Genomic DNA, 24,861 nt, shown 5'->3' with positions numbered 1-24,861 from the left:
GAGGGCTTGTCAGACAAGCACACAGGCGCCTCCTGGGCCCCCTTTGCAAAGGCAGGTGTGGATGGAGTGTGATGGGGGCTTCCAGCATTTCATTGTTGCTGTATGGAAAATGAGCACTCGGGGGTGCTGTGGGGGTGAAATAAAAGAAGGAAATGGTAACAACGCCAAGCTTGGCGTGGATAAATCCTCAGTAAAATCTAAATGGGAATGCAACATCTCTTGATTTTTTTTTTAAAGAAACAACAGATCTAGTTAAAATATTTTCCCTGAAGTTTCCGTTTTAAACATCTTTGTTCATGCATTCATTCAATCCACAAATATTCACTAATTGTTGCTTATAGGCTAGGTGCCATATCTTAAAAAAAATTTTTTTTAAGTAAATTAGGTTGTCTGCCTTTGAGGAACTCAATCTGGAGTTTATGGAGCAGTGTTTGCTTATAGAAAAACCAAAGCCAGCTTCCCATTTGAATGAAAACTTGAGAGAGCCATTAAGAGGTGCATATTCTAATTGCTTTTGTAGGACTTTTGTCCTAAAGACACAATTCAAATTATGGGGAAAAAATTACCACAGAAAAGATACTCAGTTGCTTTCAATGGCAAAACATTGGAGCAACTTATATGTCACAGAATAAAGGAATGGTCAAGTAAATCGAAGTTCTGACATATATCTACCAATTGGAAATGTTTTGTGGCTGTTAAAGTGCTAATTATAAAGACTGTGCAGTAGGATTAAATGCCTTTATAATACAGTTAAATGAGAAAATCGAGGTGCATCTCTTTACATCTCCATAAAAACGTGGGCATCCTACAGTAACTAGAAAGAGATTTAGATATAAAACATGATGTAGGGGAAATAGGCGCCTTTCAATTCTAATGTCCAAACATGTTTATCTGGTAACCTGTTGTCAAACCAGTGTTCATTATAAATTCAGTGTATCTTTAAACGCGTTCTTTGGACAAGGTAGCGTTGGTTAGAATCAGCCTCTTTTGTAGACTGATGGCACCATGTGACTGCTGAGTTCCCTGCCCCTGATACATAATCCAGGAGGTTTCTCCCATTTCCGTGGTGAACATTGCTTTCCGAGTGCTTTCATATTTTGGTGCTGACAACTAGTGTTTACTAAGAATCTTTAAATATTGTGGCAGGCAGCGTCTAAAACTGCTCCCAACCCCTCCTGGGACTCACCTCCATGTGTATCCCCACGGCCCCCCCGCCCCTTCCGCCCTCACCATTAAATGTGAGCTGGACCCAGCAACCTGCTTCTAACAAACTGAGTATAGCAAAAGTGATGGGATGTCCCTTCCTGATTCGGTTATGAAAGACTGACTTCTGTCTTGCAGTCTGTCTCTTTCTCTGGCTCTTGCTTTCTTGTTCTGATGACACACATTGCCATGTCGTGAGCTGCTCTATGGAGAGGCCCCCCCATCACCGTGGCAAGGAATGGAGGGAGAACTCTAGCCAACAGCCAATGAGAAGCTGATCCCCGCCATCCAAAAGCCCCCAGGCTCTGGATCCTGCCGACAGCCAATGAGAGGGCTTGGAAGCAGATCCTCCCTCAGTCCAGCCCTGAAATGAGGCCACAGCCTTGGCTGACACCTTGACTGCAGCCAGAGGACCCAGCTAAGCCCTGCCCAGAGTCCTCACCCACAGGAACAGAGATCATGGAGTTATTTTAAGTCAGTAAGTCTTAGGGATAATTTGTCATGCAGCCACAGATAATTAATACATTGTTACCTCGAATGTATAATTCTTCCCTTGCAAGGTACATATTATCCCATTCTACAGATCAGTACCTTGATGCTCAAAGACATAAGCAATTTGTCCAAAGGTTACATGGCTATGGGCGACAGAATCATGTTTCTGATTCAGTTTTGTCAGACTTCAAAAACCAATGCTTTTCCCCAGTTCTGCCCAGAACATGCGGCTTCCTTTGATGCTCACATAATGATTTCCCAGAATTCAGTTGTTTATTACCCAGGCAAGTTATTAAACACCTGCAAACTCCTTGGAGATTAGGAACTGTTTTTAAACTGCTTCTCCAATAAGGTAGAGCCCAGGGAGACAGAAAAGCTGATTGTGGTGCTAGGAAAAGAGCTCCCTGCCGGGCTGGCTCTAATCTGCATATTTTTTGTAGATTGCTTTCTGAAATGAACTGACGCCTTGAAGTTCCGTACATGGGGGATGGAGAAAGGATTAGGAATCTGATCCCCAGTCATGCTGTTTGAGTTTACAGTCCTCCTGGGCTGCTGTTGGGGGTAGGAAGAATCTTTTATGACCGCTCTCAGAGGGAAAGAAACTCAGTACCATTTTTTGATCAATTCTTGATGAAGCACAGCGTGAGGCATTTTACACATGTTGCTTCATTTTATCTGCACCTCAAGCCTCTTAGGTGACCACAGGCAGGCATCAGAGTTTCAACAGAAAGAAACCCGAAGATGAAAAATCGAAGGGGTCTGTGGCAAGTCATCATCTGAATGGTGTGGGAACCACGTGGGAATTGAGAGTGCAGCTTGCCCTTTCTAGGACTCTGGGAAAACCAGAGCAGATGGGTCTCGGCTGTGTGCACCCCAAAGCTTCCCTCCAACGACATCATCAAAAGATAAAATCTGCAAAGAGAGATGTTGCTCCCAAGTTGCCAGTTTATGAGCTGAAGCACCTGTGTGGGTGACAGTGCCCAGAAGATGGAAGTGACAACGTTCAGAAAGCTACTGATCTGCCTCGTGGCTGCCAGGGAGCTTTTTCTACAGCACGCCTCTGCTTGGAGCCTCTCCCCACTGCATTCAGGAGGAACATCCAGCCAGTGTGGCACAGCCTGTCACAGTGACCACTAGCTGCACGCGACACTGAGCACTTGAACCACGGCCGTCCCAGCTGTGATGTGCTGGGGTGTGAAATACACAACGCACTTCAGTGATTTAATCATAATGAAAAGGAGTGCAGACTCTGTGCTTCATGTCAGGAGATGGCCAGTGCATGCTCAGTGCATGGAGCAGGGCGCCAAAGCCAGTGCTCTGGGGCAGCCCAGAGGGATGGGGGGGGAAGGCGGTGGGGGGCTCAGGATGGGGGACACATGAGTGCCCATGGCTGATTCGTGTCGACGTATGGCAAAAACCACCACAATATTGTAAAGGAATTATCATCCAATTAAAATCATTGATTTAAAAATTTTGAAACAATAGCATTTTAAATATCCTGGGTAAAGGATAACATATGATTAAAGTTAATTTCACCTATTTCTACATTTCTGCCTGTGAAAGTGAAAATGTTAGTTGCTCAGTCATGTCTGACTCTTTGTCACCCTATGGATTGTAGCCCACCAGGCTCCTCTGTCCATGGGATTCTCCAGGTAAGAATACTGGTGGGTTGCAGTGCCCTCCAGGGGATCTTCCTGACCCAGGGATCGAGCCCACATCTCTTATGTCTCCTGTGTTTTTTGGCAGGAGGTTTTTTCGGGTTTTGTTGGGTTCTTTACCACTAGTACCACCTAGGAAGCCCCAGTTAGACCCAATTAGAAGTGTAAAAAGAAGCTGCTGAGATTCATTTTAATAATATATTTTCTTTAACGAGATTATCTATTATCTTATATACCTTATATCTATAATCTTATTATCTTATCTATTATCTATCTGTGGAGAAGGAAATGGCAACCCACTCCAGTGTTCTTGCCTGGAGAATCCCAGGGACGGGGGAGCCTGGTGGGCTGCTGTCTATGGGGTCACACAGAGTCGGACACAACTGAAGCGACTTAGCAGCAGCAGCAGCATTATTTATCTGAAATATTATCATTTCAATGTATGCTCAATATAAGAAAAGCTATGGATAAAATATCAAGTGTTTGGAATCCAGGGTGTACTTTACTCTTAGCGCATGTCTCAGTTCAGACCAGCTACACTTCAGTTGCTCACATCTGCCGTATTGGAGAGTACAGCCTGGATGGCATGACAATGGCACCAACCTCAGGGATCCCAGTGCAGAGGAGCGTCTGGCATACGACAGCTTGCAGAACGAATGAATGAACGAACAAAGGAGTCGATTTGTGGGGAGAGTAAGACATCACACGGCTGAGCCAGCCCAGAGGTTTCTGTCTGGTCTATGCCACGTCCCAGAGCCCCCAGCCCAGGTGGCCTGCTTGGTGGCTGCCAGGGCGGCCCAATGCAGTCTGCTCATAATCAGGGCGTGGTCCCCCACCCAGGCTGAGACACCCCTGCCAGCTGCGGGAGAGATGGACTGACTGCAGCCAGGATCCCAGCTGTGGGGCTGGCCAGAGCTGGTCTCAGCAGCTGGATTCTCCAGCCCAAGAGGATGGTGGCAGGAGGCAGGGGTGATATCCCCACTTCTCAGGCTCTGCTTTGACTCAGCAACATCATTCCAGCAAGCTGCTTCACCTCTTTGCTCCCCATCTTCTTGATGTGTTATTCTGTCCACCTGTTCATTCGGTCGGTCACTCAGCCAACAGTGCCAAAGCCCTTTTCCAGGAGCTGTGTGCAGAGTGGTGGTCGAAACAGACACACTCGCTCTGTCCAGAAGGAATCACAGTTTCACTTACTAAACAGGCTAATCGTCGTAAGAGTTTCATGATCTAAAAATTGTTTATTTCACCCCAGTGGGTGACAGTCCATCACAGTTGGTCATGTACCTCTAGTTTGTGTTTCAACCAAGTCCCGTAGCGTTCAAGTTGGTGTTCACGCATGACCCCTGGGGAAAACGTGATTCGCTCAGACTGTGTTCACAGAGGAACACTAGCTGTGGTCGTTCTTCTTTCCTCCTGCGACGGATCTAGGAGAAGTGGTTTTCTGGAAGTTGCGGAAAATGATGATGAGCAAACCCACAAGATCCCAGCCATCATGAAGCTCATGGTCTTAATCAAAATGACTCAAATAAATGTAGGCTTGCCACTGGGTAATTCCGAGATGGTGTTAAGAGAACGTGGATAGGGGAACTGACCTGGTTGGGAAGATCATGGAAAACTCCTCTGAAGAAGCAACAGTTGAGCTGGGTTTTAAAGGATGAGTAGAAACATGACTAGGAAAAGAAGGGAGAGAGGACCATCGCAAGAAGAGGGGGCCAAGTATGAAAGGAGAGACTGCAAAGAGGCTAGGGACATGAGGACAGAGAACAAAAGTGAGCATTGGGCAAGATGCTGGAGAAGTTGGCCGGGGGTGTTGGTACTACATTCCTGAGCTTGCCAGGGTGCAGTTGTCCAGGGCCACTCACACAGATCTACACCCTCCAGTCATCTTCAGACTGGTCAGTTCCTTCATGCTTGAGCAATGAGGGTTAATGATGCTCCATCTTTGTTTTGGGTCTCATTTAATGTTTCCCAATATTTCATTTCCTTTTCCATGTTGTGAAAGGCACACATTCATTAGAGTACAAATGATACCACTTAATAACCAAAGCATTTGGCTTGTGCTATGAATAGTAATAAGCCTAGCCACCTAAAAGAGGAAAAAAAAATTAAGATGGATTATTCCATGGATCACTGTGTCTATTAGATGATAAATTAAAAGCTTTGAAAAGGAAGAAATGAGTAATACTCTAATTAAGAAGCACATCTACCCAATTCGTATTTGGAAGATAACTCATATTAATGACATTCATCTTTGGGAGGAATGGATGATTGCTTAAAATCCAAAGTGGGTGTGGAAAAGTAACACATTTATTGCAGGTAGACTTGAAATCTGGGGCTTATGTTCTGTCGAGAAGCTGTGAGAATCTAAAGTGAGTGAGCCCTGAGATTTTGACCTATATGGAAGAGTGACTGAAAAAGCAAAATGTCCAGAATCATGGATTGACCCACTGGGAAGGTGGAAAAAAAATCAAACACAACTCATGTTTGGATTAGATGCAAATGGATCTGTGCAATGACGCAAGGCGTGGGTTAAGGTGGGGCATTTAAGGGGGTGCTCACTCCCAAGGTCATTTGAGTGGTGGTTTAGCACCCAAGAGTGAGTGCGTCCTTAAATTTTGCACCCTGGTCACCTGCCTTGCCCCATTCTAGTTCTGGCACTGCATGGAAGCCAAATATTGTTAAAAGAAGGAGACAATAAGTTGTCATTTTAAAAGAAGTGTCTGCTTGGCCACAAAATAGCGTGGATGGTCCAAGAAGATTTTTAAAGGGCCATTGGTAGGAGCATGGGTTTAGAAGAGGGGCAGGATATTTGGAGAGTGAGGAAAAGGGAAGACAAAACAGCAAGACAATAGAATCAGATGAAGCAACTGGTCCTTTTTTCCTTGGGAACCTAGATGACGTTGACACTGATGATCAAGTATGCATTGCGGTCATGAGGAGTTCAAATGAAGTAAACATTGAGTTAAAAGCCAGAATTATTCTGCAGAAATCTACAACCCATAATCAAGCTGCACTGTATATTCTAGTCCAATTGTATTTTGAACTAAAGCAAAAGATGAAAAAAAAAAATCTAGTGAAATGCCTCCAACATTTTTGATTTTCTTTAACAATGCTCCCCAGTGTCAAATTTGGATGGTGGAATAGAATTAAGCTGGACACTTCAAGGACGCTTATTCCAACATATAAGTGAGGTCTGGGGGGAAGATTAAAAAAAAATGCGTGAAATGATTCTTGTTCCCTGCAGAAAAAAAAAATCTGCTGTACAATCTGTAAGAGAAATGTTTGAAGTGTGACGGGCACAGAAGAGGAAGCAATTGGGGTTAGGAGAAGGATGAAAATCAGGGGAAAACTCTTGGCAGGAATGAACTTACAGACTGAGACTTGAAGGTCAAGGAGAAGTTTGTCACTCAGCCAAGGAGAAGGACATAGAAATATTAAGAGTTTAAGGAAATATTGCTCTGCTCCAAGAATGAGTCATTGACAGCCACCAGAACTCTGAGGGCGATGCTGGTGACGATGCTTTCAAAATCCTCTTGAATTAAGATTCTCAAGTCTGCTGCAAATGGGTTACATCATCGCTTGAGCTCCTGCTACTCCTGAAATCCCACACAACAGTGGTAGAACTTACAGAATATCATGTCAACTGATTCTTGCTTCCAATCCTTTAGCAAAATCCTCCAGCCAGGGAGAGAAACTCTTATTCCTGCTTGGAGGACTCTAGTTCCTTACTAATAAGGTCATCCCCTTGCCTCCAGATAATACTAGTTTTATTCATTCCCTAATGGATAATGACACCTGAAGGTTTTGTGTTCCATGACACTTGAAGGATTTCCCTTGGAACGATGAAACGTGCAAGTTATGATAAAGGGTTAGAACTATAAGGAGGCCAAAGACCCTTCAAAATCTTGAAAGTTCTCGTCTTTCCAAAGGGATGACGGCCAGAGCTGCTGGCATTTAGGAAACTACAGTTTAGAAGGCAGAGGTGACCTTTCCTTAGACTTCCATAGAAAGGGCTTGTTTGCAGACTTCACTTTCACACATTGGAGAAGGAAATGGCAACCCACTCCAGTGTTCTTGCCTGGAGAATCCCAGGGACAGGGGAGCCTGGTGGGCTGCCGTCTATGGGGTCGCACAGAGTCGGACACGACTGAATCGACTTAGCAGCAGCAGGCTGTTTGGGGAGCATTTTTGTACCTAAGGGAACTGAGATGACATTGACTGTCTCATGTAGACATGGCTGTCATTTAGATAAGGGTTAGGATGTCCAGGGTGCAAAATGAGCGGTGGTCAACAGAGGCAGATATGCCTGGGACAACTTGTCTGGGGACTGTAGGATTCAAGGAGTAGAAATAAAAGAGTAATTGTGTTTGTATAAGAGGCATTTGCAAGCAAAGCACTCCAGTAGAAAGCTGATCCTCCACTACTTTGAAGGGGATCTTGGGGATCCTCCACTAAGACAGGAAGGAAAAGAAGGTTTTAGGCTCTGGACTGCAGTGATATAACCTGCCCTCAGGTTACATTAGGAGAAGGTGAGAGTCTCAGGGAAAGGGCCAAATCTGAAACTCAGGTAACTGTAAATGGCCAGGCAGTGGCAGTGCATCCCCCTGGGGCTGTGGGGGACGACGCTGGCTCTCATCACAGCAGCCGGCACATGACAGATGCTCAGCAGGCGCTTCACCAAGCAGAGCACTTTCCGCGCCTGATCTCTGTGAGGGGAGCGGGAGCTTGTCAGACTGTCAATCAAGGGTACGGACAAATAGCCTCTCTTTTCTCCTGGAGCCCCTGTTGCTTGCGGAGGAGAGCTGAGATCACACTGAGGTCTGGCAAAGTGACGTGGCTTGTGCCAAGTCAAGCTGTGGGAAGTGATGATGTCAGCTTCAAACCGAGCCCTGTGAAGCCCCAGGGCGAGGTGCACTGTTGCCGGGTGTGTGGAGCCAGGAGGAGGCAGGAGGTGGGGAGGAGGGGCCATGGGGCACCCTGTAGGGTGTGGTATTTCCTCTGCACTTCCACACGCACCCTGTTGCTCCTGGGTTGTAACACTTAATGCCACTCTCTCTTGAAGAGTTTCTCAAGCTAGGAAGCACTGACTTTTGGAGTCAGAATTCTTGGTTGCGGGGGCTGTCCTGTGCATCACAGAACATGTAGCAGCGTCTCTGAGCTCTACTCACTAGATGCCAGTAGCACCCCCATTGTGACAAAGGAAAATGTCCCCAGGCATTTGCCAGATGTCCCCTGGAGGGAAAGAGTCAGCTCTAGCTGAGACGGTGTGAGGTCTTAGTCCGCTCTCCACACCTCCCATTCAAGGGCAGAACCTGCCTCCGCACAGTACGCACAGGACACCTTGGCCAGGGACTTGCCACCAGAGACTGGTTTCCGCTCCATCCTCAGGACTAGGAAGAGAATGTGGTACACGGTGGGTGCTGCGTGGTCTCTGACCTCAAAACACTCATTGGTTAGGTCAGGTTTTCATAAAATGTGGACGGAAGACAACTTGTATCAATGGGGTCACCACTGATGAACCTATTTGCAGGGCAGCACAGGCTTGTGGACACAGTGGGGGCAGGACGGGGGAGCAAATTGACAGAGTAGCATGGAAACATACACTTTACCATGTGTAGAAAAGATAGCCAGTGGGAATTTGCTGTTACGACACAGGGAGCTCAAACCCCATGCTCTGTGACAACCTAGAGGGGTGGGATGGGTGGGAGGTGCGAGGGAGGTTCCAGAGGGAGGAGGCGACATGTGTATACCTGTGGCTGACTCATGTTGATGTATGGCAGAAACCAACACGATATTGTAAAGCAATTATCCTCCAGTTAAATACATTTTTAGAAAAGTGTGTTGGCTTCAGCTTAGACCTGTTTGTTGAGAATGCAGAGGCACGCCACTCCGGGCGATCCTGGGGGTCTGATGTTTTAGACTCTTGACCTAACTGGTGCTTCATGTAACAAATATCCACTGCCCACCACAACTGAGGCTCTGGGCTTGACTGACTCGCAGCGAGAAATAAGAAAGACCAGTCCCTCCCCAGGAGAGCTAAGATCTCTCTGCGAGGGCTGGGGTCTGGTATACCATGTTTCAGTATCTGGATAGGACCTGTTTGGCACGTGGCTTAAATATCACTGCATGTAGGAAAGTAGCAGAGAGTCACAGTTACAGCCCTTCTCATTCCAGGGCAACTGAGAACGAATTAGCTCAGCTTTGATTCTGCACACCTGTGTGGACATCACACAACTTGCTTTCTGCTCAGCGCATGAAGAAAGCTTCAGGAAAGCTAAAGGCCTGAAATCAAGGTGTCAGGAGGATGGCTTCCTAGCAAAGGCTCCAAGGCAGAATCTTTTTCCAGCCTCTCTCCTAGCTTCTGGGGGTTGCTGACAATGCTTGCTGTCCTTGGCTTGCAGCCACAGCATTCTGATCTCTGCCTCTGTCATCACGTGCCCTTCCTTTCTGTGTTTCTGTGCCTTCCCTCTTCTTATAAGGACAGCTCATATTAGATTAAGGGCTTATCCTATTCCAGGATGACCTCATCTGAACTCAGCCCTCTGCAGCTCAGCTGTATTGAAATACATCTGCAGCGAGCCTAGCTCCACACTCATGTTCTAAGGTTCAGGGAAGGACATGAATTGAAGGACACACCTATCCAAGCTGAGACAGGTAGTAACACCTTTAAGTTTTTCTTTTTAAACCTTTTTTAAATTATAAAATAAAACACATACACAGACAGCCACACATGTATAGTTTGTAAGCATGCAGGTAAAGAAACAGAACTTTGCTGGACGTCCCCAAGGCCTCCCTGTGTGTTCTGTCACAGCCCCAACTCCCTCCCCTTCTCCACTGCATCCTGACTTTAAGAGCTATCACTTCCTCGTATTTCTTTTGTTTTTCACCTAACTGTACATCCCTAGGAGAAGGCAATGGCACCCCACTCCAGTACTCTTGCCTGGAAAATCCCATGGACGGAGGAGCCTGGTAGGCGGCAGTCCATGGGGTCGCTAAGAGTCGGACAGGACTGAGTGACTTCCCTTTCCCTTTTCACTTTCATGCATTGGAGAGGGAAATGGCAACCCACTCCAGTGTTCTTGCCTGGAGAATCCCAGGGATAGGGAGCCTGGTGGACTGCCACTATGGGGTCACACAGAGTCGGACACGACTGAAGCGACTTAGCAACAGCAGCAGCAGCAGTACATCCCTAGGCACCGGCGATTTGTCTTGTGCCATTTGAAAAAACATACACCTTCAGGTCTTTTTAAATCCACAGGCTGTCCTATTTCATTATTGCTGCTGTTCCTTCCAAGTCGAAAAGTCTGGGTTGCTTGGCGGTGGTTTCCTTCCCACGGTCTGGATTCTGTGAACTGCAGGCAACCAGTACTGTCCAGCAGGGCCCCCTGTGCTCTGCATTTCCTTCAGGTTGGTAGGAGGTCTGATCAGACTGAGACCGTGGGTGCTGCTGTGTCCTCTGGGAGACACACGTGGCTGGTTGGCCCTCTTTTCCTGATGTTCAGTGCCCAGACCCATTAATTTAGTGGGGGTTGTGAAATTCTGATTCCAAGACTCTGTGTTCATTTATTACCTGCCTTCATTTTATAAGGAGCCATGCCCTTCATCTGTTTAGTTGATTATGACTGGTGAACAGCTCCTATAGGAATGGGAGGATAAATAACGTGATTCTTTCCTTGGGTTTACTAAGAGCAGCAGCCTTTTCAAAGAAGCAAAATTAAGGAACTTGAGTAAAGCTTTATGCGTAAAACATTCACTAACTGAATATTACTAAATTCTTATTTGATATTTAAAAGGAAAAAATTGGAAGCAAAACATGTCTATCAATGTCTATCAGGATGGTTAAGGGAATTATAGGATAACCCTGAAAGGTCACCTCATCCCATTTCTTATTGACATGCTAAGGAGAAAGAGTAATTATATATTCAATGTGCATACCTTCATAGAATACATATTAATGTAAAGAATAAATGAGAGCTTATATCAACCCAGCTACCCTGGATATATCTGTAGTAGGATTATGGCTAGTTTTTATTTTCTCCATTATACTTTTCCTGTTTTTTATCTTTTTTTTTTTTCAATTACAATGGAGTTTATGCTGAAATAGTAAGAACACAGATACAGTGTAAAAGCTACAGATCAAGCTGAAGGTAGGTTAGAGATCTGCTGTACCCTCCAGAGAAGCGCCAAGAGAGAGGCCACGGTGAGGAGGGGCGGTGGTGAGGAGAAGGGGTCAGAGTAGCTGGGGAAGGCTTCGCGGCGGGAGGAAGACCCCGGAAGACGTACTACTTGGATGGGGGAAGAAAGAACCCTGAGGCAGCAGCGTGAACACAGGCGGGGAAGCAGGAATGAAGACGGTGTGAGGCGCGGCCCGGCCCTGCCGGAGCAGCGCCCAGGCCTAGAGACCCCGCGAGCTGCGGATGCAGGGGCCCCGGGGACGCGGCAGGGCCGGCCCAGAGCCTGGCTGCATTTCTCCTCCACAGGCTGCACTTGCTGACGCCGGACAGGCAGCCGTGGCACTTGCAGGCTTTCCCACGCACCTTAGTCCATGCAGCAGGCAGCAGAGGAGCAAGCCTCTGAGGGCACAGAGGCCGCGGCAGGCCTGCGGAGGGCGACTCTCAGATCGGCCTCAGCACTCGGGCTTTGAAAGTAAGGCCCTGTGTCAGGCTTCCAGTCTGAATCCCCATCTACTATTTCGAGGCGGCATGAAGTGCTACAAATGGAAAGACTGTGGGAAGATCCTCCGATGTAACTCAAAGCTCCTTCGGCACCAGAGGAACCACACTGGGGAGAAGCCCTTCAAGTGTAAGGAGCGCGGCAAAGCGGTCGAGTCCAGCTACGCCTTATCGGCCTTCCCTGGTGGCTCAGACGGTAAAGAACCTGGCTTCAATGCAGGAGACCCGGGTTCAGTCCCCAGGTTGGGAAGATCCCCTGGAGGAGGAAGTGGCACCCCACTCCAGTGTTCTTGCCTGGAGAATCCCCATGGACAGAGGAGTCTGGTGGGCTACAGTCCATGGGGTCGGAAAGAGTCGGACACGACTGAGCGACTTCACTTTCACTTTTACCACTGTATCATACACGAGAAAATTCCCAGGGTTTCTCCTGGGCGTGGATGCGCCGCTGGACAATACAAAAGTGACCTACACCCGACACCTTTCCAGCACTCCTCCCATTTAGCTTCTCCCCCGTGCGTAGCCTCGGTGCTGCAGGTAGGTGGCGCTCCGACGGAAAGCCTGCCACACTCCTTACACGCACAGGGCTTCTCCCCCGTGCAGATCCTCTGATGCTGGGTCAGCGTGGTGTTGGAACGCAGGCCTTCGCCAGGCTCCTTACATTCGTAGGGTCCTACCACCAGCTCCCCTGTCTTGATGCGGGACTTGCCATCTCAAAACCTCTGCTTCCCAGGGATTGGGGTCCCCTGGAGCTTACCCTCTCTTCAGCTGGGAGACCAGATCGGGTCTGGAGGATGGAGACACCAGGGAAGCCACATTTGTATAATTCTCCAGCGTCACCTCCCTGCACAGGGCCCTCTGTGTAGAGTCCAGACTGGCCCACTGGTTCTGAGTGAAACACATAGCCACGTCCTCAGAGGTCACTGGCTCCTGAGGCCAAGTGGTTTGGAGCATGGCTGTTGTCCATGGCTCTGTGCACTCTTCCCAGTTTGCAAAAGCAGGAACCTTAAACGCCTCTTCCCATCTGAACCCCAGGAAGCGGGTCTCTCAAAGATCATGCAGATCCGAGTGCTGGGGCCCAGAGCACATCTCGGTCTTTCTTTTTATCTTTATTTTTTAAGCCACACTATTAAAGTATAATTGCCATATAAAAAGCTGTACATAGTTAATGGTTACAACCCAATGAACTTGAGGATAAGTATACACCTGTGAAACCATCACCACCGTCATGGCCATAAACATATCCGTCACCCCTCACCATTCTCTCTCACCCTTTTTATCACAGTTATTATTTGGGGGTAAGAACAATTAGGAGATGCTGAGGATGTGGGTTCAATCCCTGAGTTGCGACGATCCCTTAATTCTTGCCTGGGAAATCCCATGGACAGAGGAGCCCAGTGGACTGCAGTCCATGGGATCGCAAGGAGTCAGACACCACTGGGCAACTAAACACACAGACACAAGAACAATTAATATAAGCTCTACCCTCGTAGCAGACGTTAAGTACATTGTATAGTATTGTTAGCTATGGGCACTACGCCACATTAGCAGATCTCCAAAACTTACATATCCTGCATAAAACTTTGTTCCCTTTGACCACCTCCTCTCCTTCTCCCACCGACCCAAACCCCTGGTACACACCCTCTGCTCTCTGCTTCTGTGATTTTGCCAGTTTAGATTCCACGTACAAGCGAGATCATGTTTGTGTGTGTGTCTTTTTTAAAAGGTCCACGGTGAGCATGTATTCATGGAGAATACGTTTTAAAAGTGGTGGTGGGTAAAGCACCACCTCCACTTTGATTATCAGGACAGTGAAGGGAGGTTGCAGAGCAGGGCGGAGGGGGACGGAAGCCCACGGGGGTCTGGAGCCTTTCACAGAGTTGTGTAAGTGGCTTCAAAGTGAAACTCACCACCAGCTGCACAAGGGAAGCCGTGTGCTGCCGTAATCAGCAGCCTCACGCGTCGCGCGCCTTCCCCAGGATGTCCATCAACCAGTGCAGCAGAGACAAAGGCTCTCAGAGGACACTTCACCGTCCCCCTCCTTCTCCCCTCCCTTAGCTGACTCTCTCCAGTCCACCGATACCCAAACTTGACCTCAGTTGCAGCAAGCACCCCCCGGGGGTCTTTGCTCCCACCTCCCGGTGTGTTCTCTCCACCTCCATCGCTGTCTAGTTCAAGGCCCCATCACCTCCCTCCGGGATGACTTTTCCAGCCTCCTATTTGATCTCTGGGGCTCCAGTGTCTCCACGTTCCAATCTGTTCTTCAACTGCCAGAGCTATGATTAGTGGTTGATACATTTGTATGTCTCTTGTGTCTCAAATGCTTGGGACTTGGGCAGTAGATTCAGTAAGTAAAATGGTAATGATGGTGATTTTAACGGCTAACATGAGTAAAGATGATGGTAATGATGGTATGATGCTGATTTTAGTGGCTAACACCAACCACTCAGCACACAAGCTGGGCAAATGCCAAGCATCAAGTGTTTTTTGCAGAATAGTCCATTTGCTCCTCATTGTAACCCTCTGATGGATGTGCCATGATTATTCTCACGTTACAGACACGGAACAGGAGGACCAGGGAGGTTAGTCTGCCCAAGGTCACAGGCAGTGTAGGCAGAAGGGGTAGGATTTTCACCTAGACGGCTGATGAAATGTTGTTAGATGAAATGACATCGTGTCTGGGATGTGCCTTAAAATACTCCAGAAAAGCCGTTGGGGAGGGGAGACAGCAAAGGAGACAAGCTGACCAGGGGTTCATCACGTGAAGGCTGCCTCCATGGGTACCTGGCTGGTGGGGGCGGAGGTGGGTCAGGATTTGCTGCTTGTTTGAAATTTCCCAAAAAAGGTTCTAAAATATGAACTTTGAGTTCTGTTCCCCAAACAACAGATGCGGTACCCAAATGCTCAACGGTGTGTGTTGGATGCTGATGTTATGAGTGAGGGGTTTGGGCTGGAGAAGGTAGAGGTCTTCGCCCATTTCCCCAGATACAATCATGTTATTCTTTCCAGCAAATAACACGGCTTTGTGAGGGTAATAGATTCCAGTATTGGATACCTACCCCACGCCAGGCAGCATTCAGCTAGATGAACACACACAGGCAACCCCTTCCCCAGACAACACCCCCCCACCCCACTGGCTGCCACGGTGGGGACTCCACCCACACAGTCCATCCAGGACAGTGTGGGGAGAGCTACATTCTGGGCCTGAATGAAGAGCCCAGGGGGGTGGGAAATGACGCTACTTAGAGAAAAATGGCATTTTCCTGGGGCTTGTAAAGGTGGGAGGCGTTTTCTTGGAAGAGAAAATGTACACACCGAGTCCTGAAAGGGGAAAATGGCTCATGCAGGGACCCGAGAGTCAGTGAAGGGGACGCTGTGCCGAGCTGTGTTGGCGGGGCTCTCTTCGGTCGGGGCTGGGGGGCTCAGACCTGACTGGAGGTGAGTCTTGAGAAGATGGCCCGGGAGGGATGCCCGCAGGTGAGGCAGGGGACGAGGAGAGAGGGGGAGAGCAGCGGGACCTGGGAGTCAGGGCAGCTGTGAAGTGGAACTGACAAGATCCATGGTGGGATACTGCAATAGGCTGTCTATCCCACCGGACCTGTGCTATCATTTCAGGCTCTTTGGAAGTCATCTAATTCCTCAAAGGGAAGAAAGAGCCTCTAAAAAGACCTATGCTTAGAAAGGTTCTCCATCAAAGCAGAGAGGAGAGCTGAGGTCATCTGAATTATCCTTGTCCATTTTAATCAGCATTGGAAACAGATGACTCTGCTAAGGCCTGGAACCTTCCTTCTGTTGGAGTCTGCATGACCCTAAAGTCGAATTTTTAATGATCTCTGCCGCTTTGCCGAGGCGTGGAGGGGCATCTGGGGCTAACCTGTTCCTTCCTGCATTGTCCTGGCTTGTCTGGCAGCTGAGATTTTTCCTCTAAGCACCAAGGAGTATCTATTAGCCTGAGGTTGCATTGCTATGGCAATGAGACAGAAAACAGGCTCAATACACTGGGGGGAAAAGTCAAGGGATGAGGGAGGTTTTGTCTTCCAGACACTTTCCTTTCCCGCTCAGGGGCCCACTGTCTCAGCTGGCAGGGCCATGCCTTGGGCTGGGGTGACCAGGCTACTCTGAATTCACAGGTGGTCACAGGGACTGAAACCCAGGGGACAGCTTTAGGACAACAGTCAGATCCTCGGGAGTCATGGAATGAGGGTGGATCTGGGAAGGTCCCCACAGCTAAGAGTTGGGTAGAGGTTGGGAAGGTGGGTGGCAGTTCACCCACATTTATACAAAACTGAAGTCATATCCGCACCAAGCAGTGTAGGAAATGCTTGCAGAGTCTACATAGTCTTTAAAGCACCTTGTAAAGTATTTAAAATTCTCTGACCTAACAATTCCACTTTTGAGAATATATCTTAAGGAAGTAGTCCTACATTTGGAATAACAAGAAGAGAAAAAAAACTTTATATCCAAAATACTTATTGCAGCTATAACAATAAAAATAAAAGTGACCTGGATGTCCAGGAGTGGGGAGGGCAGTTGAATAAACCCTGACATAAACATTTGTTGGAATAATATGTGACCATGAGTTTGAGGAAACTCAGGGAGACAGTGAAGGACAGGGAAGCCCGGCGTGCTGCGGTCACGGGGTCGCAAAGAGCCAGACACGATTTAGCAACTGAAGAACAATAAAGGTTAAAAGTGCTGAGAGACTCTATTAGAGGAGGGGGAAGCAGTCTGTAAAAGTTTTTACAGTGTGCTTATCATTTCTGAAAAATGTCAATGCCCTGAACAAAAGAAAATCAAAACAAACCCCCAAATGCACAAAAGAAAAATATTGGAAGGAAAAAAAATAAGGTTATTTTGGATGATGGGAATTAGACAGTTTTGTCTGCTTTGCTTTTCTTTTCTTTGAAGGGGTATATTTTTAAATGTCTGCATTGAGTATGACATTTTTCCTATTGGGAGAAAACATTTCTTCAATGGTTTTAGCACTTTTCTTTTTGTAACTTATTTTTTATTGAAGTATAGTTGATTTGCCACGTTGTGTTGGTTTCTAGTGTACAGCAATGTGATTCAGTTAGAGAGAGAGAGAGGGAGAGAGAGGGCAGGGAGAGAGACAGAGAGTTTATTACAGGGTATCAGAGTTCCCTGTGCGCTCAGTGGGTCCTTATTGTTTATCTGTTTTACATATTACAGCAGGTATCTGTGAATCCCAAACTCCTAAGTTATTCCTCCCTTCCTCTCCCCTCGCAGCCACAGTCTGTTCTCTATGTCTGTCGGTCTGCTTCTTTTATAGATAAGTTCACTTATGTTAGATTTAGAGTCCACACTTAAGTGATGTGTGGGATTTGCCGTTCTCAGTCTGACTTTCTTCCTTTAGGATGAGCGTCTCTGGGCGCACCCTGCTGGCTGCAGATGGCACTATGCCGTTCTTTCTGGCTGAGCAGTGGCCTATTGTGCGCCCTCGTCTATCCACTCCTGTCAGTGAGCGCTTGCATTGTCTCCATGACTTGGCTGAGGTAAATAGTGCTGCTGTGAACTTTGGGGTGCATGCATTTCTTCCAACTACAGTTTTGTCTAGATACATTCCTGGGGGAGAGAATTGCTGGAGCTTTTAGTTTTTTTTTTTTAAAGATTTCCTTGGTGCCTCAGATGGTAAAGCATCTGCCTACAATGCAGGAGACCCAGGTTCGATCCCTGGGTTGGGAAGATCCTCTGGAGAAGGAAATGGCAACCCACTCCAGTACTCTTGCCTGGAAAATCCCATGGACGGAGGAGTGTGGGAGGCTATGGTCCATGGTGTTGCAAAGAGTCGGACACAACTGAGCAACTCCACTTCACTTCTTAGTTTTTTAAGGAACATCCACACTGTTCCCCATAGCAGCTGTAGCAATTTACATCCCAACCAACAGAGCAGGAGGCTTCACTTTTCTCCACACCCTCAGCAGTATCTGTTACTTTTGTAGGCTTTTTAGTAATGGCCATTCTGACTGATGTGTGGTCACTGTAGTTTTGATTTGCACTTCTCTAATAATTAGTGATGTAGAGCATCTTTTCATGTGCCCACTGGCCATCTGTATGTGGATGAAAATAACTTTTTTAAAAAGTTCTACAGTCTGGAATTGGTCATGCTTCCAAGTGAATGAGTCAATGGTCTCACCAAGTACAGATCCCAGAAGTCACTTACTACACTATTTTTCAGACGCTTCTATTGTCAATGAAATCCTAGGCATTTCTGTAAAACCAAATGATACAGTATTTTGGCTCCCATGGACTTGACAGAGCAGGTCTGTTCACTTCCTGATGTTCCGTAATTGAGCACTCTGAACAGACCCTGACTCAACCCAGATCACCTGTACGAACCAGGGCAGACAGGCCTGTGTACAACGTAGTCTATATAACCAGGCTCGTTGGTTTTCATTGCGTGGGATTCCTCACAGGTTTTAAGGAAATCATCGCACAGAGGAAGAGCGCTTGGGAGAGGGTTCAGCTCATGACTGCATGAGTGTAGGTGGGACTGAGCAACCCGCCCCGTGGAGGACCCATCAGCCTGGGTTGCTTTCCCCTCCTGCTGCTCATCAGGGTACAGCCTTGGCACAAAGAAGAGGCAGGCATACGCGCCTCTCAGCCACCCACGGCTGTTTAAAACACTGAAACAGATCTAAAATAATGTGGATGAAAATAGCTACTTCAACTCTGATTATTGCAGGCAATATAATAGCAATAGATAGTCATGATTATAATGGTTATGTCTATTGAGTGCTTACAACATGCCAGCAGTAACATGCTAACTGGCTTGCAGGCATCATCTCCCTTAATCTCCACATCGACTCTGTACATGGCGGGTCATTATTTCTACTTTACAGAGGACAAAACTGAGAACCCTAGAACTTAATATGCTCAAGGTGACACAGCTTAAAAAAAAAAAAAAACAAAAACTAGAAGAGCTAGGATGTAAAGATGGGAACTAGAGGATTAAAGCCTGTTCCGTCGAGACCGTTTAGTCATTTAGCTTCTAACAAGTCTGGACATGATGCAGCACTGCCATTTTAAAGGGTGAGGAAACCGAAGCTAAGAGAGGTTGAGACGCTTTCCCAGCATCGTACAGCTAGAAGGCAGCATAGCTGGGATTCGAACCCAGCCAGTGTCTCTGCAGTCGGCTCCCTTCCCCACTGCGACTGCACTGTGGCCCCGTCACCTAGCGCGACAAATAATGTCAGGCAAATATTTCATCTCTAACACTTAACATCAGACGTAGTGCAGAGCAGACGCTTAAAAAGATTTGTGGAAAGGATGAATAATGGACAGGTAAGTGTCGAGTCACTGAAAGCCAGACAAGGAGCCTCTATCCATCTCAAACCAAACAATCAACTGGCAATCACGCATCTTGGAATCACTATTGAAGGAGTGGGTACATCAAAGTGTCCATCCACACCTATGACTGCAGAGGTCTAAAGAAATATGTCACCCCCTGAGTGATTGGTTTTGCTCTTCCAGAAACTGGGTGCTGCTCCATGGGGTTGCCTTGCTGGGAGGTGTCTCTGAATGTCAGATAGGAAGCAGTCACCAGGTAGGAGAAAGTGAGGGGGGAGATACAGTGGAGAGATGAAGGAAGCCCCCTTGCAATCCCAAGTAGATGGTCCCCAACCCTCCCAAGGGAGCCTGAGATTATTTCCAACGCCCGGAGGCTGTGCCAGGCATTCCTTCTCAGGATGGAAGCTGAAGGGTTTTCTCTAGGATTACAGTAGAATCAATTCAGCCTCCTGAGTGGCCCAGCTCCCTAACTCCTTACAGGGGGGTTTTCAACCTCGACATTAGTGACATTCCGGGCTGGATGACTCTGTGGCACGTGGAGCTGTCCTGCCTATTGCAGGATATTTAGCACCGTTCCTGCCCTCTGCTCACTAGACACCTGCAGTGTCCTCCCAGGCATGAGGACCCAGAGTGCCTCCAGACCCTGCCAGTAGTCCCTGGAGGACAGAATCTCTCCCAGATGGGAACCGCTGCCTTGCAAGTAGGCATTAGCGACTAGAAGCTGGAGGGGAGCCTGTCAGTCATCCTGGGCCCCCCGTTTAACTTGATCCTTCTAAGCCAGGAGGTCACTAAGTGGAGAAGGGGAGGGAGAGGGCTGTGGATGCAAGGCTTCTCTTCCCCCAAGGAATTACCTCTCCTTCAAAGATTTCAAACTCCCAGATAGCTCAGTGGTAAAGAATCCACCTGACAACGTAGGTGACGCAGGAGACAAGGGTTCAATTCCTGGGTTGGGAGGATCCCCTGGAAAAGGAAATGGCAACCAACTCCCGTATTCTTGACTGGAGAATCCCATGGACAGAGGAGCCTGGCGGCCTACAGTCCATGAGGTTGCAAAGAGTTGGACACTATTGAAGGGATGAAGCACACACAGATTTCACAGGTCACCGCTGTCATTGCCACTCTGACCTCTAGAGGGTGCTGATGTCCTTCACTGTCTGCCGCAAGCCTGGTGCTGTTCAGTTCGTTCAGTTCAGTTCAGTTCAGTTCAGTCAGTTCAGTCGCTCAGTCGTGACCGACTCTTTGCGACACCATGGACTGCAGCACTCCAGGCTTCCCTGTCCTCCACTATATTCTGGAGCTTACTCAAACTCATGTCAATGGAGTCGATGATGCCATCCAGCCACCTCATCACCTGTCACCCCCTTTCTCCTTTGGCCTTCAATCTTTTCCAGCATCAGGGTCTTTTCCAATGAGTCAGCTCTTCACATTGGGTGGCCAAAGTATTGGAGTTTCAGCTTCAACATCAGTCCTTCCAAAGAATATTCAGGGTTGATTTCCTTTAGGATGGGCTGGTTTGATCTCCTTGCAGTCCTAGGGACTCTCAAGTCTTCTCCAACACCACAGTTCAAAAGCATCAATTCTTCGGTGCTCAGCTTTCTTTATGGTTCAACTCTCGCATCCATACATGACCACTGGAAAAACCATAGCTTTGACTAGACGGACCTTCTTCGGCAAAGTAATGTCTCTGCTTTTTAATATGCTGTCTAGGTTGGTCAGTGCTTCCCCCATGGCTCAGTGGTAAAAAATCCAGCTGTAATGCAGGAGACGCAGGAGACTCACATTCGGTCCCTGGATCAGGAAGATCCCCTGGAGGAGGGCATGGAAACCCACTGCAGTACTCTTGCCTGGAGAATCCCGTGGACAGAAGAGCCTGGAGGGCTACAGTCCATGGGGTTGCAAAGAGTTGGACACATCCGAAGTGACTGAGCACACAGGCATGCACACACCAGGTTTGTCGTAGCTTTCCTTCCAAGGAGCAAGTGCCTTTTAAGTTCATGGCTGCAATCCGAGTGCTGACTGAGACCTGGGTTTAAATCCCAGCTCCATTACTCACCAGCTTTATAACTTTGGGTGTGTTCTGTAATCTCTCTGCCCCAAAGCTGCTTATCTGTAGAACAGTGATAATCGTTACCAGCAACTATATATAGCCTTGGGGGCCAGCGTGAGCTGGCATGAGAAGGCATCTTACCTGGAAAGTATCTTTGCGACCCCAGGGACTGTAGCCCACCAGGCTCCTCTGTCTGGGGGATTCTCCAGGCCAGAATACTGGACTGGGTTGCCATGCCTTCCTCCAGGGGATCTTCCCAACCCAGGGACTGAACCCAGGTCTCCCACATCGCAGGCGGATTCTTTACCGTCTGAGCCAGCAGGAAGGCCGTCTTGCCTGGTGCCTTCCACATAATCCCATAGCGACTGTAAGCGGTGGCCACATCCAGCGTGTGCTGGAGCCACTCTTACCGGTCCAGGGAAGTCTACTGTGCACATTTCTTCCCCAATCTCAGTTCAGTGAAGTCACGTCGGTTGCTTGAAATCAGCCACGGTGGGAATATTTACACCAGAGAAACAGGCAAACAGCGACAAACCAGCGCGTGATAGCACATACGGCTTGAGCCTCAATCTGTGTGATTTAGACGAAGGGGGGCAGGTGCTCCCACAGACAGAGAGTAACTGCTGAGGCATCCAAGCTGCCTCTGGCCCATTCTGCCTCCAGAGGGCCCAGCAAGCAGACCACACGAAAGGCTGGGTCTCATCTTCAAGGTGCTGAACAGCCAGTGACTTTTGCTTCATCCAGGTACCTCCTCCTAAGTACAGGGAGCATATTTAATAACACATTGAAAAGAAAACTCCGTGCTACTTCCATAAATGCGGGGGTGGGGGGGAAGATCGGAATTGTTTGCCATTAAAAGCCAAACAGGTGGCATAGATTCTTTACTGTCTGAGCCACTAGTGAATCTGTAAAGAGGTTTAAACAAGCTCAAAATAGCATGGAAAGCGTTAAGGGAGCCACCTGCCAATGCAGGAGACACAAGAGATGCAGGTTTGATCCCTGGGTTGGGAAGAGCCCCTGGAGAAGAAAATGGCCACCCGCTCCAGTATTCCATGCCTGGAGAATTCCATGGACAGAGGAGCCTGGCTGGTGGTCTACAGTCCATGGGGTCACCAAAAACTCAGACACAACTGAGTGACACTCATGAAAGCCAAACATAACGAGTAAGACAAAAGGAAACGTTTTTGTCACACTCTAGCTTGATGCCCTTGCCTCCCTGAAGATGAGAACCCAGGGTCTGTTCTCTCTTGGTTCAAAAAGGAGAGGACATGTGTCCTAGAGTTGTGGAAGCACACGGGCTCCCTGCTGACTGTTCTCCTGGTGTAATCAGAGGATTGAGGGAGGAAATGCAAAGGTCATATTCTTCTCATTACATGATTCAATGTGAAGCTGCTGCTGCTGCTAAGTCACTTCAGTCATGTCCGACTCTGTGTGACCCCATAGACGGCAGCCCACCAGGCCCCCCCACCCCTGGGATTCTCCAGGCAAGAACACTGGAGTGGGTTGCCATTTCCTTCTCCAATGCATGAAAGTGAAAAGTGAAAGTGAAGTCGCTCAGTCGTGTCCCACCCTCAGCGACTCCATGGACTGCAGCCCACCAGGCTCCTCCATCCATGGGATTCTCCAGGCAAGAGCAAGCCCTACTCCACTGGTGAAAGGAGGGCTTTATTGGGGAAACACTGTGTTAGATGATGCTAGAAGATTTGAAGACAGAAAAAAAAATGATCATTTTTTAAAAATGAAGCATCATTGAGCCAAATGCAAAGTTCATATTAACTTTAAAGCTAACATCAGTGGCACATTGAAGCCACCTTGTACTGGCTCATGGGGCTCAATGGTTAAATTTTCAGGGATTTAGCTAATCAGTTGACAGTGCATCCGTTGCTTGGAATTGGCCGGGGGGAGCTTTTACACGACGGAAATTGACAAACACTACAAATCAGAGCTTCCCACAAGCCCAAGATCTGATTATGAAAACATTCACAAGTGTGCTACTCGCTAATGCTTTCCATGCTATTTTGAACTTGTTTAAACCTCTTTACGGCATCCCTGTGGCTCAGACAGTAAAGAATCTGCCTGCAATGCAGAAGACCATCTACAATGCATGAGACATGGGTTCAATCCCTAGGTTGGGAAGATCCCCCTGGAGGAGGGCATGGCAACCCACTAAGCCACTCCAGTATTCTTGCCTGGAGAATCCCATGGACAGAGAAGCCTGGTGGGCCACAATCCATAGGGTCTCAAAGAGGCGGGCACAACTGAGTGTCTAGCACAGGAGTACACACACACCCCTTTAGGTTATGGCCTTAGACAGCCAGGAACATCCATTCCTTCTCTTACCTCAGAGTTTGTGTGCAACAACTTGAGATACACAGAGTAACAAACATCCTTAAAGTCTGATGAGCTCATTTCCATTATAGCATCTTAAAGAGGAGTGATAGAAACCACTGCTGAGAAATTGCCGTAATTGATTATTGTATATAAAGTACACTGACAATCCTTATTTCCAACCCACACTCTTTAATGAGCTATTTTAGTGCTGGTTCTGCTAAATGCTTGGAATTTATAATGCCCTGGAAACTCATCAATTTTTAAGGGTGCAATCAATGACTGACTATTAGGGGAAAAGCAGCAACAACAAACATGCAAGATACGAGACGATGAAATGAGTGCAGAAAGCTACACCCTTGGTAATCCCTCATGTCACTACCATATGTTTTATTCCAAGCCTTTCTGCGTATGTTTTGGTCCAGAGCCTCAACTCCTTTGGTCTTTACTTGTGTGTATGCATGCGTGTGTGTGTGCTCAGCCATGTCTGACTCTTTGCAACCCTGTGGACTGAAGCCCGCCAGCTTCCTCTTACCATGGGATTTCCCAGGCAAGGATACTGGACTGGGTTGCCATTTCTTACTCCAGAGGATCTTCCTGACCTGGGGATCTCTTGAGTCCTTGAAATCTAGAGATCTCTTGAGTCCGCATTGGCAGGCGGGTTCTTTACCACTGTGCCACCTGGGAAGCCCTGATCTTTATTTACCCAGAAAGCAAAAGGGAGACACACCCTGGTCACTTGATTTGGGGAAAATGGTTGGGCTCTGGAATTTAGCTTCTATCCCCTGTGACTCTATCCCCTTTGCGGTATTACTGCGATGGTGAATGTGCAGCAACGCTTTTGTTATGGAGCTCACGGGTGGGGAGTGGGCACCCTGCTGATTCTGGTGGAACTGCTCCCAACACAGCTGATTTGAATCTACTGGGCACCATCACGGGGGCAGAGCTGGAAGCCCTCAGGAGCTGGCGCACACAGGCTTCAGCACTCACTGCTGCAGAGAGCAGCTCCAAGAAATCTCCGGTCCTTCTAACGTTTTGGAGACCTGGTAGGTAGGTGCTCTTTCCTTCAGAGAGCTGTAGATGGTGTCGACCTCGGAAATAAACCAGCCAGTTGTTTCACCAGCAAAATGTGTTTATTTGGGAATAGCAGGGAATT

The 24,861-nt window shown here is 47.8% G+C and overlaps 1 protein-coding gene across 1 annotated transcript in view; it reads right to left on the bottom strand.

Annotated features, from left to right (window-relative positions):
• Nucleotides 1-24,861, bottom strand: part of VAT1L (vesicle amine transport 1 like) — a 165,615-nt gene that overhangs the window by 5,924 nt on the left and 134,830 nt on the right. The gene's annotated exons all lie outside the window — the stretch shown is intronic.

This window comes from Bubalus bubalis, chromosome 18 (genome assembly GCF_019923935.1).
Source record: "Bubalus bubalis isolate 160015118507 breed Murrah chromosome 18, NDDB_SH_1, whole genome shotgun sequence".
NCBI classification, from domain to species: domain Eukaryota; kingdom Metazoa; phylum Chordata; class Mammalia; order Artiodactyla; family Bovidae; genus Bubalus; species Bubalus bubalis.
This window is presented reverse-complemented; position numbering and strand designations above follow the sequence as displayed.